At 37.7% G+C, this 20,816-nt stretch overlaps 1 long non-coding RNA gene across 3 annotated transcripts in view; it reads left to right on the top strand.

Annotated features, from left to right (window-relative positions):
* Positions 1-20,394, top strand: part of LOC128081593 (uncharacterized) — a 70,579-nt gene extending 50,185 nt beyond the window's left edge. For all 3 annotated transcript variants that reach the window (XR_008207280.1, XR_008207281.1, XR_008207282.1), the window contains one exon: positions 16,175-20,394. This is a non-coding gene — a long non-coding RNA (uncharacterized LOC128081593). The remainder of the gene's footprint in view (positions 1-16,174) is intronic.
* The last annotated feature ends 422 nt before the right edge of the window (positions 20,395-20,816 follow it).

Raw genomic sequence — 20,816 nt, forward strand, 5'->3', positions numbered from 1 at the left:
AAACAAGAAGACAGGAATCTACTGTTTGAAAAAATATTTGCTACTAAATAGTTATAATGCCTTGGCAGCAAAGGTGAGTTTGAGGAAATGTGCTAAGACTCAAAACAAAACAAAGTGGTATTCTGTGAGAATGCAGTTTAACACCTGAACACCCACTGGTGGCTTATTAGTAAGTTTTATCATTGCAAAAAATATCCGCTGCTTATATTCCTGGGTACTTAGTTCTGTGAAGAACAATATCAGCAAACACCTTTAATGCTAGGCTATCAAATGATAGTAATATTGGGTAGATATAAATCACTAATTTTGGGGTGACATTTTTTTTGTCTGGAGGAGCTGGTGGGACAAAGGAGTCGTTCATGGAGTGAAATGCCCCAGCAGACTTCCTCTGCTCCTGTGCCACTGCCAGCACTAGTCAGGTTCTGTGTTCTGAGATGTTGCAGCACAATGTGAACTTAAAATGAGAGCTCTTGGATCAGTATGCAGGGGAGTGAATCTGGCTCCAGTTGTACCATGCATGTTATCTTCAGCACATTTGTTTTCTTTGTTCATTTCTCCCTGGTACTGGCTTGCACTGGCTTCAGAGCTAATGGTAGGCTCTTAAACAGATAAGTATTTGGTTCCATTATAATAGAAACATTAATGTTTGCTCAATATAAAAAATGCATTAGTAATCCTTATTGGTCAATATGAAATGTGTGATATTTTCTTTGCTTGTTGAAACATGATGCTGCCACATTGATTGCCACATTGCCACATTCAAGTATCACACCACAAAGGTCAGAAAGGGATGTTACTAGAGTACCATAAATTGAGTAATTTCTCAGGATTCAACTGTGAATGTTCTAGGGGAAGAAAATGGATTTGATTAATGAAAATTAATCAGCAGATGTTCCATTTAAACCATGTGCTTTTTCGAGTAAAAGAGCCTTTATCTCTGTTAGTGTTGAGAAGGGCATTTGTGGACAAATTCGTGTTTTATTGGACAGGCTGACTACATACTGAGTTTACACTGGGGATTAACAAAGTGCTCTGATTACAGTTCTCAAACTGATTCATTCTGGTTAGCTGAATTGTGTAATGTTATGTATGAAATTGAGGAAGACTGAAACTACATTTCTGTACCAGAAGGTAATTATGAATGTTAAACTGAAAGATGTGATTTGTAATACAAATTTAAGACCTGTTAAACTTTCTCCAAGGGACAGCATCTCAAACAGAGCCATTGGAAAGGCTGTGTTGTGATCCTTAATAGAGGGAACAAAGGAAATTAATAAACAGAGAGTAATAATTATTACTGTAAGGCCAGAATAACTCAGATTAGTTGTTGAGTGAATGCAGAATAGGATAGGCAAGAAAGGACTAGAACTTGAGCTGTCATGTTTAAGGTAACACGTTTGACCTCTCAGTAGGAATTGATGAGCTTGTACCCTTTACTGAATTATGCCTTGAATGGGTAATGAACATCATCAAAGGTACAGCAGAAGAACAGTGTGGGTGGGAGACACCTGTCAGGGAGCATTCAGAAATGCAGGGACAGACTAATGCTGACTGAGTACTTGAGGAAATTGTACTTACTCTTATGAGTACTGTTACCTCCTCTTAGAATTACTTTTTTTTTTTTTTTTTTTTTTTTTTTTGTCTATTGCTACCATGTTGCTACTTGTTCTCCAAAATTAGTTAGATAGCAGATTTGGGGTTTAAGATTTAGATTGGAAACAAGAAGGATCTGATGGAAATGTTACAGCTTCTTTGACTTGCAAAATTATTGCAAAGTCAAAATTTTTTTTTCAGAGACAGGCATAATTTTTCCTTATTTTTATGAGAAAAATTGAGAAGATGAAAATTTGATTTAATTGAGGAAGAAGTGCCATCCAGAGAAACCTTGCTATGCTTAAAAACTGGACCCATGTGAACTGAATGGAGTTGAACAAGATCAAGCGCAACGTGATGCACTTGGATTGGGCAATCCCACATATGTTTGCAGAATGGGAGAAGAACTCGCTGAGAGCAGTGCTGCAGGGGAGGGCATGGGGGTCCTGGTGAGCATGAGCCAGCAGTGCTTGTGTGGGGGGTAATTCTTGACTTGGTGAGGCACTGAAACATATTGCCCGGAGAAGATGTGGGCGTCTCAGCCCTGGAGGCATTCAAAGCCAGGATGAATGGGACTTTGGGCAGGCTGATAGGTAGGTGGCAGCCAGACCATGGCAGGGTGTTGGAGCTGTATCTTTAAGGTCCCTTCCTACCAATGCCATTCTGTGATTCAATGAAATATTCTGTTTCAATTCCTTGGTTAGTTTATCTATGAACTTCTGGTAATCTAGAGAGAAACTCACCTTAATTGAGCAGTGTTTTTTCTATTTTGACTGTGTTTCTAGCAGTGTTCTGTGAGCTGATCATGTAGTTAATGCAAATTTCTGTAGGAGTTCTCTTTTTTTGTTTGTTTTAAAAAAATATTTTTTGTGCTGTTGATTTAAACAGCTACAAGTTCTCAGACAATTTCAAGGTCAATATTCAAGATTCCTCTGAAACCTTGTGCTGTAGTATTGAATCTGTTCAGTAAGTTGCATATGAAGTAGTGAGGTAGAAATCTCATATAGACTCAACTACCCATTATCTCAAATTGACCAAGCTTTGTTTATAGATTTGCACAACATTTATTTAACTGGTTGTAGTTAAGCTTATGGGAACTAATTGTCAGCAATTTAATAGAGAAAGACTGTAAAAACGGAACTTTAATAAAATAGCTTAATGATTTTTTACTTACTGTTTGATCCTATCTGGGGGATGTGTCAGTGAGAAACAAGCTCTGCTGAGGTGTGGTGCTACAGTTCATTTTGAGGATGACGGTGTCTGTGTCCCTCTGTCTTCAATGTGAAGGACGTGCAGTGTGCAGGCAAGCTGTTTTATTACTCGGTGTACTGATTTGTGCTTTTCTCTTTGCCATGAATGAAGATTTATGTTCTCTATCTTCAGTCTGTAGTTGTTCAGAAATGCGTTCTAGTGTTTCACCTCCTACTGTGTCTGTAGTCTTTGGGTTGAGATGTTATGGTTAGCAACAGTTTTTGTTCACTGGTTTCTTTGTTCTGAAGTTACTTCATTAAATATTTTGCATGTACATTGGTAAGGGTTTATAATATGTAGGATAAGTAGAAATGCAGAGATTTTGTATCAGAAAACAAGTGGAAACACTCTTGAATACCCTTTGTTACTTTGCTAGTGATTTGCTTTATAACCTGGGCTACAAGTATTTTTAAGTTGGTAGCTGAAACCAGCTGAAAGCTGGTTCAGGAATAGGAGACATTAATTCAAATCCTTACTCTATATCAAGTTTATGATTTTTCTCTGTTCTAGAAGAGTGTTGTAATGAGAGGCAATTTAGCAGAATTCTGACATGGGACCACTTTGGTCTCTCTAGGAGACCATTCCTGTGATAAGAAATCCATATCCAGGTCCTAAGTGGGAGAGTCAAGTGAGGAGAACAATTGACCAAGGAGCTTTAAGGTATAACAAGTTATACACAACAGCAAACCCTTGTTATTTATTTATTTATGCAGTCTCTAACCTCAACAAACATTGGGAATCCTCCTTGCAAAATTGTAAAGGAGAGGATTTAGTGTGTGGTGGTTTTCCCTACCAGTGCATCTTGCATATGAGGGTGCAAGCCCTGTCCCTGGTAAAAGCAAATTGAAATAAAAGGAGGCTGTGTTTCCCAGTACTAGTTAGTTGAAAGGAAGTATTAATTTCCTTTGTATTTCTTTGAAAAGCACAATCGTTAAATATTCTGATACCGTGTTAGAGAGAAGTTTGAAGGTCAAGTGGAATACTTCATGTTGGACAGATTACCTGTGCGGAGGCATTCCTCCCGATATTCGTTTACATTACCTTTTTTCTTTTTTTGTTTCAGCTATTGAGCAGGTACAATCCGTAATTGTAAGTGGGCTTAAAAGGATTTGTTTTATAGCAGATATGACTTTATACATCCCCTTGTCAAAAGAAAGCTCTTTCTTGATTTCTAAGCAAGTCTCAGTGCTTATTGATTGTACAGGCATTCTGCTGGGTAGAATGATAGCTGCCTGCCTGCTTCAAATCTCTGGCACTTACGCCCTTTGCTGGCTCAGGCAGTTTAGTGTAATTAATTGTAATAGCTATATTTATCTTATATGGTTTCAAGTTTACTCTCTGATATCATGACATTCTTAATGTATACAGTTGAGCACAGTTTCCATTAGGATCAGCTGAATGTAATTGTTTAGGCACCTCTGAATTGACCTGGGCTGAACGCTGGTACTCAAACCACAGCACCTTAAGCAAAGACTCAGAGTAATGAGTTTATATTCAGTCAGCAATTGTGTTTAAGGGCTGAGTCATCTGCATTCTCATCCACAACAATGCTGTGAACAATAAAATAATATGGGAAGAACATGTATGGATGTAAATGTATGTATTTACATCCATATGTAAATGTAGCTCTAGCAAGAATACGTCTCAATCTCTGGTTATTTGAAAGAAGATGTTTGCTAAGAGTTAATTCTTACTGTAGTAACCACTGGTAGTGCAGCAAGAAGTATCTGAAGTAGCTGATGAAGGAAGTGGTCTATAAGTAATTTGAGTTGTTTTAGAGAAGATTGTTATGTCTAAAAGACATTTGCTTTTCCATGGGAGCAAGAGTTACATTTGTTTTCCACCTCAGGCAAGCAACAAAGTCCTTTACAAGAAGCAGTGTCTCCTTGTAAGGTTCAAAATGATTGTGCATAACACAGTATGTGGTGAGATATGCTAATGTCCACAGTCTAATAAAAGAGATGATGAGAATTGAAACTGCTGGCAATGGGATGAGTCCAGAATCTGTTTTAAACTCTTGTCATGATATTTATACTGCAATGGACTACATCTAAGGAAGTTCACATGAAAAGGAATTATTTCCCATTTCATCTCAGTATTTGCTGTTAGTTAAAATACACTATTTTATATAGTAACTTCAACAATCTCTTCTTTGATCCCTACTTCAAAAAGCATGTGCCAGTTTCAGAATCTAAAGCATCCGTAACATACACAAAAGTGTGTGTGAATGCCTACTTAGGTATGTATGTGAGAGTCTTTCATGCTGCTTTATTTTATGGTGTTCTTGGTATTACTGGGGGAGTTGCAACTGAAGTCTTTCTTTAAGGTCACTTCTAATCCAAGCCATTCTATGATGGTACAGGCTTGTTTACAGACAACCTCAAAATACAAAACAAAAACAGAGGGGAAGATGGATCAAATGGCATCATGTTAACTATTTCCTTTAGTGGACTTTAACCATATACAAACTGGACTACTGTGAGGACTGATAACAGCATAATATTTAATTATTTGAATTAAATGCATGTTCCAGTGTTCCATGAAACAGAAGCCCTTTTGGTCTTGTACTTCCTGTATGGTCATAGCTCCTACTGTTCAGAGATCAGTCAGAAAAATTTCTGCTTCTTGTTTCCCTTCCTATCAAAGTTTAGGTCAAAGTAATTAGGATAGAATACTCATTTATTGCTATTTAAATCCTGAGTTTAACTATCTCATCTTTTGACAAATAGGTATAATTAGTTCTTCTGCATAATTTATTAACTTTCTTATTAAGCTGTGTACAGATTATTGAGGCACCAAGCATGCTGGCAGAAAGACTTCCAATTAGAAGGTGATAGATGGGTTTGTTGCATTTGATAAACCGGCTTTGTCACAGTTTCAGTTGAAAATGAAAGGAACTGTTTTTGTTTAAATCTTCTCGTATCATGAATCTGACCAGAGTTGAACTAGATTTTGTCATGCAATGCCACCTACCCTTCAGAACACTTAACAGTAAAATATTAGCTTTGCAAACAGAACACATTTCAAGATATTAATATCTTATGATGAGAAAATTTTGAAACTTCTTAAAGCAGTGTGAGAGAAGGGTAAAACAGGAGCAAAGAATGAGGCCTTGATCCTTGTCTCGTGTGACTTTCTCACCAAACTGAAGTCTCATTCTGAAGCTGAAAAATGCCCAAGAAAGTCTTTGAGGACATCTACCTGCATGCAGCTTTTGGCATGACTTTTGCTGGTGGTGGTTCTTAATCCTCAGTGTGCTGAAGTGAATGGAATGGAGTCTTCATGATGTGTATCGAAACGATGCTTACAGCTGCTTAGCAGAAATACCATCAGATCACTGCCATTTTTGGTTTAAAACAACAACAACAACAAAACCGAACAAACTGGCAGATGACAGCTTTTGAAACTTCCGTCAAGAAGAATAAAACAACTACTTGAAAGATGCCTATAGGTAGGATGTACCTAGCCTGCATTTGTAAGGGTGAGTCTGGCTATTATCAAATAGTATGTAAAGGAAAAACAGCGTTGAAAGAAAGAGAAGCTGCAGCAGAGAGCTGTGTGATTTATGATTTTGTTTCCTTTTTTAAATTGGTTGCCTTTAAATTGACTGTAATTCCTCCAAATATGACATTCTATTAAGCATTGTAATTCAAGCAAGATAAGCTTATTTTGGCCTTAAAAATTAGGTCTAATGGCTCAATTTCATTTGTACTTCTGCTGAATTTTATAATTCTGCTCCTTTCTCATATGCTTCTAATTCAAGTGAGATCTTAATCTACTTTGCCAGTTTGAAATAAACACCTTTAACCCTGTCAAAAGCATCATAATCTAAATGGTGTAGAACAGTTAATAAATTACAGTTTCCAATGGTAATACTTTTTTCAGAAACATGTTTTTGGAGGAAGAAGGCACAGTTGGTGGGTCAGAGTGTTCATCCTGTTTTTGATTTATTAAAACCTGTCATGATTTCCAGTCTTCTTTTGTCCTGCTACTGTCTTACTGCATAGGAGTAAATCTGGCTTCCTGAGATAATTTATCTTTCTGCAATTTCACTTAGCTCTGTGTCATTCGCCTTCAAGGGTTTTATTTACTTTTGAGATGTTTATATAGGAGGTAGGGCTTTTTTTTTCCTTTGGCTTTCATTCATATATATCAGAGAGAGGTTCTTACTGAGCTTACAAGAACTGTTTTTCCTTTGACCTTAAGGATGAAAGGTTACTATTTCAGGTAGTATTTCAGCTTGTTCCCCTAGGAATTTTTTTAAAAGAAATGAGCTTACAGTATGACTGCCAAAATTAAATATCCTACTCAGAGCAGTACTTAAAAGTGAAGAACCCTTGGCTGCCACTGCTGCTTATCTCTCTTTCTCTTTCTTCAAAAGATGAGATAATAGAAGTGCTGCCCATTTGACTACCTTCAAAACATTAAACATAAAACAAAAACCAGAGTGAGTAATGGGCTGGGTGTGGAAGTACCTGGAGGTGATTTAGATTGCCATATCCTAGTAAGCTCACCAGTGCCTTTTCTTCACACTGACACTTTATAGCAGCATCAATTGCCATGTGTAGAACTCTTCCAACTTAGTGCATGGAGAGTAAAAAATTTAATTAGACCTTAATCTTCTATGTGATGCATGCTTAACACTACAGATTTTGCAAGACTTTTTTTATTATCTGGAGTATTAGATGACAGTGTGGCAATAAGATATCAGTGAATGGGAGGAGTTTTCGTGATTATTGAGGCCCAATATTGTCTCAGATAATTTGTATTTATAATATTTTTGTAAATACATATAGTCACTAATCGATAGTTCAGAAATTTTTGGCTTCATTCGTACCATGCCCAATAAAAGCAAAACACCATTTTTCTGTATGATGCAGATGCTGGCGATGTACATGTTGATGTACTTAGAGACGTTGAATGGGCATTTGTTACAAGAGTTTTGGTTGTATTTTAGCATTTCTCCTTTTAATTTCTAAGGGTCCCTTGCTAACATATATGCTTTCTGTTTTATACTGTTTAGTTGCCATGGTAATGAGCATCCATACACTTGGTTGTGCTGTTGCTGTTTTGACTTCTGTTTTTCTGGGCTATGTCCATCATTATTGTATTCATTACCTAAACAGCTTAGAACTGATTAATTCTCATGTAAGACATTCTCACAGTATCTAAAACTTTGTTCTCTTTTTTGTCTGCTGAGGCTCTTGGTCAGGAAGAGAGAGGAGTCAGCCCTATCTTTGATCACCAGGGATTTTTTAATAGTAATTATCTGATAAACTTTTTACAAATATATTTTGTGCAAAAATAAGCTATTTGCTCACTTCATGGAGACCAAAGGTTCAGGGCCTCGTCCTACTGGAAGCTTCCCAAAGTATGGTGTCTCAGCTCTTGGCCACAAGGAAGGCACATGTTTGCTCATCAGTCTTGGAGAGTTATGATTCTGAGATAATAGAGGCTAAATAAAAGTAATGATCTTCCTAATAATTGTAACATGGTGAGTTCATAAAGCAAGGTTTTTTTGTGAATTAGTCACAATTTCATAAAGATATTTTTTTGACCAAAAGAGCATTCAAGACTCTTGTGAATAGATGATAGAACTAAAAAGGCAAAATGGCCTCATGTTATGCCTGTGAACATGAACCTGCTTCTGCCTAGAGTGCTTTTAGTTAGCCTGCTAATGATCCTGGAAATGAAGTGTTCACTTCTATTATTAAATGTAACATAATTCAGCTACCATGAGGCCAACAAAGCAGCTGATAGCCATGTTCCTAACTATGCAATGCTTTTATTATTTTCTTCATGCTCCCAGTCAAATATATTTAAAGGTTATGTGGTAGAGATTTCATATAAATAAAAATCATTATAATGTAACAAATCATTCATTTTTAAGTGTATTTTTGCACGATATAATTTCTTCATATGATCTTTGAATGGCTATTAATAGCATTAGTTATTCTTCTTGTTATCTTCCAAAGTAGTTCTGCCCTCCCTCCTGTTTCTTTGGCTGTTGCTTCTGTTACTGGTGTATTGAAAACACATAAACCACATGTACACTGTGGTCTTCCTACTGCTTGAAGAATCAATTCAATCATAAGATTGGTTCTTGATACAGTGGGGGAACTGTGGCTAAAACATATTGTTAGGTACGCAACATCTTTGCATGTAGGGAAAGAAAGAGGATTGTGTTCTTGTACTGGGGGGCCAAACTGACAGATCTCTTAATGTAGCTGCTGAGCTTGGAACAAAGAGAACAGAAAGTAGCTGTGGTGATACGTGGTGCTTGAATGAGTGATGGAATTGTGAGATGATGAGTCTTGCCAACTCTGTGAACTTCAAACACTGGATTGGGTAGCTATGGATGCTTATTGTTATACCAGTAGTCCTGTGATTTATTTATTTATTACCCCAGGTAACTGGTGTTCTCAAATCTATCTTTGGGGTAAAAATACCTTGATGCTACCTTTCAGTCTTCATCTTTTAAATGGAGAACTAGAACACCAGGAGAGTGATTTGTATAAGGTCTCAGATCATGATGAGATCTTGTCCAGAACCTAAATTGTAACAATGACTTTTCTGCCTCTTTAAATGCAACCTGAACTTCAGTGATTCTAAGACAGCCCATCCATTGGTGTTTCTCTAGAAGTTGCTTAGCTGTGGTTCACAAGGAGATATCCAAACAGGGTTAGATCACATCCTTAGATACTAGCAGGGCTGGATATTTTCAAATACAGTTTTCTGTCCTTCTGGGCAGACAGAAAAGTTTGCTTTAGAAATAATCCAAGTAGCAGAATAATAGTAACCAACAATTGTTGTTACATAGTAGCTTTTATATAGAAATTTTAATTGTTTTTTTTTGCTTACATTACTGAATGTGTTTGAAAAATAGATGTCTGTCTGGCTCTTGTGGTGAATCAAACATGAAGATAATCTGGGAATAGTAATAACAACCACAGAAGAGAGTGAATTTGAGATTGGACATGTTTGGACTCTTCGATGTGCTTTAGATATGCATTTAGTTGCACAGATGGGTCTGGAGCCTTACACTCAGAAGAATTTCATCTCAGTATCACCAGGTACCTTTGTTGCTCTGATTTCAGGGGCAATGAGAATTCTTGAATTTTAACACTGATGATACTGTGTATGTTGGTCTACAGTCTGCTAAGAAGACATTCAACATTCAGCTTCCATTTTGAAAGGAGGAACCAAAAAGAACAGCAACAGAACAAAAGCTCAAAATGAGCCCCCTTCACCCATTTCTAGCAGGGGCTGCTGTTACTTCCAGAGATGACTGATTTGTGTTTGGGATTTTCAGTGAGTATCAGCATTATCTTCAAGATGTGTGGTGTTTCAGTGATATTGGGAAATTAAATATTCAGGCTTTAAGGTGAGATTAAAAAAAAAAAAAATGAATATCCCAATTACTGTGGGTGCCAATTACTGCAGCATGTCTCCACGGAAATTTTTTTTTTTTTTTGTAATTTCTGCAAGTATTTAGTTTGGTTGTTTCCCTATGTATTTATTTATTTAGTTAGATGCAGCTTCATTTCCCATGCTTCAGGCCAGCCCGACATGCTCTAAATCATTAACCCTCTGCTCCAGGGAACTTACCCTTATGGCAGCATCTTTGATATTAGATTAGATCCCTTCCGGGCAGAATTTAATTGACTGGATTTCTAAGGGGAGTGCTGGCTCCCTCAGACTCTCGCTGCTGCATGAGGCCATGATTGTTTCAGCAGTTGATTTAGAAGCCAGGTTTCTGCTGTTACATGGTAGCAAAGGGAGAGCAGGCAGTAAATCAGAGGGTACAGGCTGTGCTTTGAAGCGTGGGTTGATATGTTTCTTCATTTAGGGATAGTTTACTCTAAGTGTACTGGCTCTTCATAAGCATTCATACCAATAAAAGCAGCATGGCATGGATGAATACAGTTTCATAGCACTTGGTTGTACGTTGCAAGGAAAGCTGTAATTCTCTCCATGGTAAGACATGGAGGTAACATTGCAGTAATAAGGTCATCTACCTTACCTTAAGCTTAATTCATGTAATTGGGGTTGCGATTGCCGATAGGTTGAACTTTGGTGACAGAGAAGAAATGTTGGATATTGATGGCCTTGTTATATTCGCTGTGGCTGTAGAATTGCTTCACAGATGAGCAGTCTCTGAAGTCAACAGAGCTGCGTGTGTGAATAGATATTTGCCTATTCATTGACTTCACTGTCAGTGAGCTCTTTCCAAAAACCTTAAGGTCTTCATTGTTAAAATACAGAGAAGTGGTGATCAGAACAATGGTTCTGGGTATCTACGTGCAACTTTCATAACAACCAGGGAGTTGTACGCTTTATTTAGAGTTCTGAGTATCCAAAATCAAATGTTCCCTCTCCAGTGATTCAGGGCTTCATAGAAAGTGAGGCTTCAAGCTACATTATTCTCTGTCAGTTAACTTAAGTCAGGTGTAACGAGAAGGGAAACACTATGTTTTGTCCTCACATTTCAGGAGGCTCATTCCTGTTTTTAGCTGTTCACAGCTGTTCTGTGTAGTGCGGGAGGGAGACTTCTGGGTACCAGATATGTTCAGTATCAGTCTACTAAGATTTCACTCATTAAATTTTGTTTTTATGTAGAGGAAAGTGCTATTTATCTATTTAGTTTGGTGACAGTATGAATCTAGTATTGGAAAAGCTGGTGTGAGATATTATCTGTGCTTAGTTTAACATATAAACATATAATAATAAAAATATTATTACTTTTGTTAGAGAATATAAAAAAAAATGACACCAAAAGCAAAACATTAAGTAGGCAGAACCTTCCACAAATTTCCTGTGACTCTTCAGTGTTCAGGTATATTCAGATATTTATAAATTACAAATACAATTAGTATTTATCTCCAGTAATTATTTAGTATTTCACTTAGCTGCTTTCTGTAGTCATTTGAAGTCATTGCAGAACTTGATAGTTTTGTTAATGTATTTACTAAAAAACTTGTGTTAACATAGGATTTTCTGAAGGCTCTTCTTATCTGTAGGTGTTTTTTGATGCTAAAAGTATTTTCTGTAAAATCATTTCAGTTTGTGACTTGAAGTCATTAGCCAGTCCTAAAATCTAATCATGCTGACAGCAGTGGTAAATGTATGCAGATGGAGGGGAAAGCAGGGTACTCATCCTTGGCCTCTATTACTTCATACAAGTGAACTCTTGCTTCATTTGTCATGTCAGGTTGGAAACTGTTTCTTAATCCCAGTAAATCCATCAAAGACGGAAAGGGGGTGATACAGGTACATGAAACATGTCTGCATGAACCTTGAACAGTTAAGAATGATGACTGGAAACTGGCTTTGAAATTTGGGTACCAGATTTTAACACCTCTGTTATGAAGTGGGTGCTCAGACCAGTAACATATCTCTTGCCAAACTTGGCATTGTCACTAGCATCAAAATTAGGTAAACTGGATTCTGCAGCACCAGACAGTAAAGAATGATTGTTGGTTAAGTCATGTCTTTACAGCTACACGTGTATGAAAAATAACTTTATTGCTGAATATGCACGTTTCTGAGATGACCTGCATCTCTGAATTGCTAACAGATTTTTACTCTTTCCTATCTATAGTTGGATTAACATCCTTCCTTCACTGCCTGAATCTGAGGTAGTTCCAATTCTATCTAAAAGCACTTCTTATTAGAGAACAAATGGCTTTATATTTCTCAGACAGTAGTATGTGCAGCCAAGCAAAATTTCAAGTTGAAAGAGTTGAGCTAGAGCTGGTTGCATTGCTTGATCTCTGTCTGAATGTTACTGGCATTAGCATCACAGCGCACTGACTCAGTGGGGAGGGAGGATGCATAGGCAGCAGACAGGAACTACATTTGTTTTGGGTGTTTTATTTAAAAAAAAAAAAAAAAAAAGTGGAAACTTATCTCTGAAATTACTTTGAGCCCTTTCTAGGTTTTGCTGAATGGTGCAAATGTAATGCTACAAAGCTTTTCTTGATAGCTCGAGTTCAGTGAAAGCAGAATATGTGGAGGAGTGAATATGAGGCAACCTTCAAATTCCTCTTTTAAAATAGTCTGAGGTTTGGAGGAGCACATAAATGGAAAATAGGGTTTCTTGATTTCTCCTTGCCCTGTAACTCTTCAGAAAGATGAGAGCAGAATCTGATCCCACAGTATCTAACATCTTTTTATGTTCTGTCACTGTAGTCAGTGATGAGTAAGCAATGAAATAAAGTGAATCCACAAGGGAATCTTTGCTCTGCGAAGATAACTTCAAGATAATGAAATGAAATAGCAAACAACACTAATCAGAGCAACAGTGGGAGGATTAAAACAAACCAAACAAAACCCACTGAACAATTATTCAGTATGTTCATTACGAACAAAAACCACGCTCCTACCTAAGTGGAGTCTGTCTCCCTGGACGTTGCTGCAATGTGACCTAGGCTTTATGCATGTGTAGTTCCTGTTTTTCACGCTTTTCTGCTTTCTTTCATCTTTTGCAGCTATTTTTCATTGACTGACCACAAACCACCTCTTTGTGAACCTTGCTCTGTCTCAATTAGACTTGTCTTAGAAGAATAAAATGGGCTGGATGTTTTTAGTCGAGGGACAGAGGAGGTCTGGCAGGAATTATATCTCCATGATGTCTTTTAGAACTTGCTGCAGTGTACCTGCCGGCACTGTGATTATCTCACCAGCAGTCAGATAAGAAAGGAATATAACTGCTATCTTATTTCCGAAGTGCTTCTATGGAATCTCCTGGGACAGTTGAAGTTCTTCAGTTAGCAAATATCTGACTTGGAAAGCCTCAAGATATTTTCCCCAAATATCTGAGAGACTTCGTCTATCTCTCTTACCTCCCCAGTATAGCAAAACCTTGGAAGGTTCTTTGAGGCTATCACTGCAAGTTCAGTAACATGAAATTTTCTGAAAGTGTTGAAGTTACATGTTTTACATTAATATCACTTTACACTAATACTTATGCTTACTCTTACGCTGTGAGATACACAGCAGGAAAGGTTGTCACATGCGCAATCAACTAAGTGGGATATTTAATATTTTATGAATTTAAGTCTTTTGTGCTCATTTCTCCTGTTTTCCTAAATAAACAGAAAAAAAGAGGAGTCATTGCTTAATGTTTTACAGCAGCAACATCTGTTATATTTCCCCTTTTTTGTTTCAGAGGATGCGGGCATATTGTGTGCAGCACTTACAGCTGCATTTAATATAAATTACAGTTGATGTGCAATTTGTTTTTTTCTGCCTGTCTTTTAAAATAATTGTTAGAGATTAATCCATGTTCAGCAGGGTTTTTTCTTCCTCCTGTGGAGTTTTCTGCTTTTTATGTTTATTTTCCCTCTGGTATAAGGTGAACTCAGCATTTGAATCAGATGAGAAACATTCCCCACTGAAAACTGGGCAGTCAGTATATGTTTGTTTACACTTTTGATTCTCTACCTCTTGGACTCTCATACATGTTCTCATAATTTACTATGTAGATTACTGCTGCATGCTTGCAAATTGCTTTCAAAAACGTATTGCCTTCTTCCAGCGTGCATGAAAATGCAACTGCTCTGAGCATCCTGCTTATCTTTTCATTAGATGACCTCCATTTTTATGCTTCACCAGCTTCCTGTTTTGTGTTTTATCCTCTTCATATCTTGTGCTACTCAGTAGCTTTTCTTTTTCCTATCTCTTATTATGTTGTTTGTATTTCTTCTTTACTAAGTGTTATATTGTTTTTCCTACTTTTTCTGCCAGTTGACAGTAACTGCCATACTGTTCAGTTTGGAGGCCTTCTGTGCAGAATCTGTACTACATACCTCATAACGGAAAGTGTGTAGTGAGACACAGTACTTCCTCATGGAATTTCTTCTATCTGTAATGTTCCTTTCAACAAAGATGATAAAACATTACAAAATAATCAACTTCTCTGGATGAGCATTCTGCATTGCCATATTATTGAGAATCTTCCCCTCTGATCTTCTAAAGTTGTCTTGTTAGCTGGCACATTGAATCATACCTGTGATTCTGTCATGGTTCTGAGCACACTGCAAATTTTAGCTCTTTGTATTGAAGTCAAATTGTCACAGTGGTCATACTGATAGCAAGTTTGCATGTATGTGTCTTTATGGGCTCTTTGTTATATGAATTATGCATTTTCAGCTGCATTATGCTTTTCGGCTCTGAAACAGAAAACTGATACAGATAGAGAGGATCATGTGTTTTAGTAAAAACTGAGTTAGACTCATGAGGTGGTAATATTGAAGAATCTGAAATGCTTTAATGGAGAAATTATATTGGTAATTATCTATGTTTCCAAGCTCTGTGTGATTTCAGAATTTGTAGCACACCATTGATGTATACAGTTAAATCTCTTGCTAAGGGATGAGTAAAATCCAAATGTTCTTCTGTGACATGAAATGACACCATCAAGAGCTGTTATTGGCAAAAAAGTGCTCTGATTTTGTACCCTCTTCAGGAGAGTATGCGAAACTTTGACCATTGCTATGCAGGACTGCCCTCAGCTAACATTTGTCAGTGAACTTTATAGCTCCACAATCTCTTCTGCTTGGCTGTGAAATTGGCACTTATGTGCTGTTCTGGTGCTGCTGCCGCTGCCAATACCGTTGAATTGGCTTTCATTGTGATATGAAGTGAGCGGGAGAATTTCTCACTTATTAAATCTCTTAAATTCAATTAGTGCCCCTTATACCATAGGAGGCCATTGCAATATCTGAAGTGGAGAAAAAAATTCTTGCAGCCCTTTCTTGTTTGTACTGCCTAGCATTTGCCTAGAGCCCTGCTCTGAATTTCAATTCTGTTCGCTGCAAGTGTCACAAATCAGCAGTTGTTAGAATGCATTATGAAGAAATAAACATTTATCAGATTGCCTTTTGAGAAGGTGAATAATTTAGCTAGAAAAATTCCAACAACAACAAAAGCATGCTGCTGACTGACAATTTATTTTATCCCTTTGAGATGCGAGGAGTTGTTGCATGCTGGGTGAATATTGATCTGCTGTACACAGATAAATGAAATTCCACTTACAATTCTTTGGTTGCTCACTTGCCACCAATTAAAACTTAAGAGCATGGTCATGCACCAAAAATATTAACTAACTCTCTTCAGATGTTGGTTATCTTCTGACCTGGGAGACTGACAGCTGCTTGTTTGATTTGCCTGTGTCTGGCCTTTGCACTATTCAGGGGTTCCTTTATGGCACATGTTATTCCCTTTCCACTGCTCTTTGTGATGATAAGTAGGGGGGTGTAGTCAGGTGGGGAAAAAAAGAAAGGTAAAAGGGAATGAGTAATTTCTTTTACTTCTGTCTTCCTTTTAGGCTTTTCTGATGATTTTCTCTGTTGGCTAACCTATGGCAACTTCCCTGCCTCCAGCAACTACAGAGTCATTTAAAATATGCTTCTTTCCTGTGCAAGTATGCAGTCATGTTATGAAGTAGAAAATGAAGAAAAAGTCTGCATTTATGAAAAATGAACTTGTAAGTAAGGGGTTTGTTCTCTGGAGTCATATTGGGAAAATAACTGCCACAAACTTGGCTAATATTACAGAAAGAGGAGAAAATGACGGAAGCTAAGCAGCATGATCAAAAGGAGCACTGAGTTGGTTGGGAAGAGTATCTGGTCAGCTTACCAGCTGAGGCACACATCTGCTCCTTTGATGATGTTTCAAGCCACTGCTGCAGCAGAAGTTTGACAGCTTGCAAGGAAGCTGGTCAGAGAAGAATTAAGAAGCTGTAACAGCTGTCTTAATAGAGTCAGGACTGTGGCTACCTGCCTTTCCTCAAAATGAGGTGATGTAAAAATAGTTAAAAAATAAATAGGGTGAGGAGACTGTATTTTGAGCAGTTTCATCTGCAAATCCTGAGTGATTCTGCTGACATCCAATTATACAAATGTAATGGAGATCATCATCTAGGCCTTGATTTGAAAATGACATTTCACTGCTTTGGCAGCTCTAAAAATACTGACATTTCTAGTAGCTGGAGGCCATAAAAATATTGATTCAGCAACAGAATTGTTTTGTAAAGCAGTGATAGTTGGCTGGCTTCTGAACTGTAGTGTGTTGCTCCAGGCTCTACAGTATATTGCTAACAAGGAAGGAGTAGGGCCATTGAAAGCCAAACATGTGTTAGTGGGGGATATTGCTGAAGGAATCAAATGTCATATACCACTTGCTAAGTGTTGTTGCAGCTTTCAGACTACACACCCCATTGTTAGGTAACCTGGCAAAAAATCTGCGTTGGTAACACTGGATTTGTGCTGTAGCTTAAGCTAATACCAGTCAGAGGAGAGGATTCCAGATCCTTCTTCCTATGGGGACTTATTGATTGAGCATCTGTTCACTGTAAGAACTATTTACTGAATGTTAAAATATGAAATCCACGGTATTTGGAGAAATTAAAATAATAAAATATCACTGGACAGAATGAGCTTGCCTCTCACTGTCAAAATGGGCATGAATGTGAGCCGTAAAAAAAGAAAGTGGAAGCACTTATTGTTATTTACACTATGTGGGCCATGTAGTTATCTTTTCATTAGGAGAACAGTGGGAGAAAAAACCTTAGGAAAAATGTACTTCATTAATAGAGGCTTTTCAGAAAGAGCTTATTCAACAACCCCTGCCATGCTCCAGCAAATACTGAAATAGATCACTGCAGTACAAGAAGTGTATTTGGGGAACTGACATGCCTTAGAGTCTGAGCTGGGCTGCCTCTATTAATTCTGCATATATAACCTCTAAAACAGGCAAGTTTTGCTACTGTCTTGACGTTCAAAGAAATTAGGGAGCGTTGAGAGTGAGGGAGGAATCCCTTTTCTCTGCTGTAATTGTGCTGTTCTAACTAAAAATTACATGTGCTATTGACATTTGGTGTATGTATGATAGACTCTGCATTTACTGTTCAAGAATATATTTTGGCTTAAGCCTCTATTTTCTTCCTGCTTTCTGCACCACATTTCAACCGCTTTGTTCCCATTCAGTCCCTGTGGCAATGCATGCTTCATTAGCATTCATTATCCTCTTGGGGGATTGCAGTTGTGGGGTTGTTGTTTGGTTTTGATTGTGCTTTTGTTGTTGTTGTTTTGTTTTTGGATTCATGTGTCTGTGAAAATAGTAACTCTCCATTTAATCCAAAGGGACTGGCATTTGTTTATTCTGAGAAGGCAAGTTAGAGGTTTAGCATCTCTTTTCTTCTACTTCAGTCCTCCTTTCAGGAGCTGTCAGTTTCAGACAAGGGAGATAGTTCAGATCCATGGCAGTGCAAAACTGATAGAGTGCTTCAAAATTGCTGGAAACATAAGACCAAGTGTAATGCTGACCAACACAGCTGTGCTGGAGCCTGATCAGTAAAGCAGCTGTCTGAATCAATCATTTGAAGATGGGTATTAAGCAAGTCTCTGCAAGCTGCTTATCCAAACTTGAGCATTGATAATATCTGTAGTATGAGAAGGTTGGAGGTGAGAGAAGGGGAAGGAAGGAAACTTTGATTCATTTCCTATTCCTGTGGTAATAGCTAATCTTCCCAGTATCTGAACAACATGATTGCTCCCATACCTATAATTTACAACTTGATGAGGCATCAATGAAACTGCCTTGCAAGTAGCAGACAAATCAGAAGTCAAAGCCAATGATATTACTGATCATTTCTTTTCCTCCTAGAAGTTACTGTATTTTGAGGACAAGATACCTCTGTTGCTGCCATTATGGTTACATAAAAAAAAAAACTAATGGTTTTGATTAATTCCATATTTTATGTGTTGGGGGGTGTGGGGAGGGAAGCAAGAAGTTCTACTCTCTTTGAAACCAAGTAACATCACACCTTCAATAAATAGGTGGTCTGAACTGAGGTTAAGGGAATCCATCTGGGCAGCATCTGAAGCTGTAAATGACTACATCGTGCTGACAAAAAATTTCTTGCATGTACATAGGGGGGCAATTTTAGGAGGTTGTCTATAAAATTTTATGAAGTTATGCTTATAGGATGTTCTAGAAGAATGTAATGGGCACAAATTGCAGAGAATGCAATCCACGTGAGGGAAACTTGCATATCAAGCAATTACAGTTTCATCAGCTAAAAATTTAATCTTGTATCTAGTTATTGGAATAAGCACATGAAAACCATGAGAAAGAGTTTAGGTCATAAAATCTGCTTCTACATTAACTACAACTAGAACAACAGTTTTCCTTTTTTTCCCTTTTCTGTTTTTCTTTCTTTGTTATTTTATGGAGAAAGAAATCACTCGTGAGGTCTGGAAATCATTGGAAAACAATCTGCAAGTTGAAGGCCTTGGTATCAAAGCTCCTTCTGTCCTTGTGAGCTGATCCTTTCCATTAGGTCTCCTCTCAGCTCATTAAGGACAAACTCTTTATGAGACTTTGCTTCTCCTTTGTCTTGCAGCAGGTTTAGCTCTTGTCTGTTTGGGGTGATACAGACTAGTGACGATTTTAGAATCAAGATAGCAAAAGCTGCATTCTGGAAAGAAAAAGCCAAATAATGGACCTCCTTGACCTCTTTGGTTACTTTGGTTACTTGATTTTTCACACGGTTCTTGTCCTCTCCAGTGCACTAATCTGTTGGGTGTTTTAACTGCAGAATAGGCAGTCTGTGTAAGGAAACGTGGAGAGATCATGAAGTATTTTTTCCATTTCTATGTACCAATGAACTTAGTCCAAATCTGCTAGTGTTCACATGAATACCATAGTTTGGAGTTCAATTCTGATTATTTGTTTGAGAATATATTTATCTTATCAGATCCTTCAGCTCAAAACATCAGAATATGAAACTCGTAGGTGACTAGAGAGCATAGAAATCCCAAAGGCTGTGCTCTCCTTTTTGGGGTTGATTTTCTTTTTGTACTCTGAGGACTGAGGTTAGGCTGGAGTCTTATACCATGTTTGACTCTTTTGCAACTGGAATTGGAAACCCAGCATTTTTTTCCGTACGAGAAATTTTGTTACTGAAGTTTCAATTGAAACTTTATATCAAAAGAGAAGAAAAGCTCTTTCAGAAAAATAACTGTGTTTTCCCTCAGATGCAGAGGAAGGGTTCAGAAACATACCATGAAATTGAAATTTCTCAAAGTGCCTCTTAAATCTTTGCTGCAATTACTGTAATTCACAATAATAGATCCAGTACTATTTTTAAAAGCTTTTGAAGGTTGCAAGTAGCATCCATAAATTGTGGGTTGTGGGCAATCTATGAAACCATAGGTTTCCAGGGCTTTTATTTAAATGAGAGAATGAGAGAGAAAGATGTAATAAAAGTAGTAAAGAAAAAACCTGAAAGTTTTCTTTGTGCTGAAGAGTAATTCTGAGGCAGGAAATACCTCAGTCTTCACAAAAGTTGTTTTCTTGTTGAACAAGATTTTGCAAGTCTGGAATAAGTATCTTTTAATGCAGCCGTATTTTTATAGAGACTGACTAAATTTGTAGTTCACTGGTCATATCTCCTAATGATGAAGAGAATATGGAGAGAGATATACAATAGTTGGAGAAACTTGTTCAGTTTTCTCTAAATTTATACAGTCTTAAGATGGGTGAGTTTCAGCAAACTCACCAATTTACCTCTTGCACCTTTTACTGTTCTATCTTGAATGTATAAGTGATGTTCAGAAGGATCATATAATAGAATCACAGAGTATCCTGAGTTGGAAGATACTCACAAGGATCATCTAGTCCAAACGGCTCAACAAAGGCCCAAAAATCAAATCCCATGTCCAGGAGCATTGTCCAAAACGCCTCTTGAACTCTGGTTGCTTTGGGCCATGCCCACTGCTCTGAGGAGCCCTTTCCATGCCTGACTGCTTCTGGTGCAGGACCTTTTCCTAATAGCTAACCTGACCCTTCCCTGATTCAGCTCCATGTTGTTCCCTCAGGTACTGAGGGGTACAGAGAACAGGTCTCAGAGCTGCCACTCAGTTCCCTGTGAGCTGCAGGATGCCCTGAGGCCCCCCCTCAGTCTC

This window comes from Tympanuchus pallidicinctus, unplaced genomic scaffold (assembly GCF_026119805.1).
Source record: "Tympanuchus pallidicinctus isolate F22 unplaced genomic scaffold, pur_lepc_1.0 scaffold21, whole genome shotgun sequence".
NCBI lineage: Eukaryota > Metazoa > Chordata > Aves > Galliformes > Phasianidae > Tympanuchus > Tympanuchus pallidicinctus.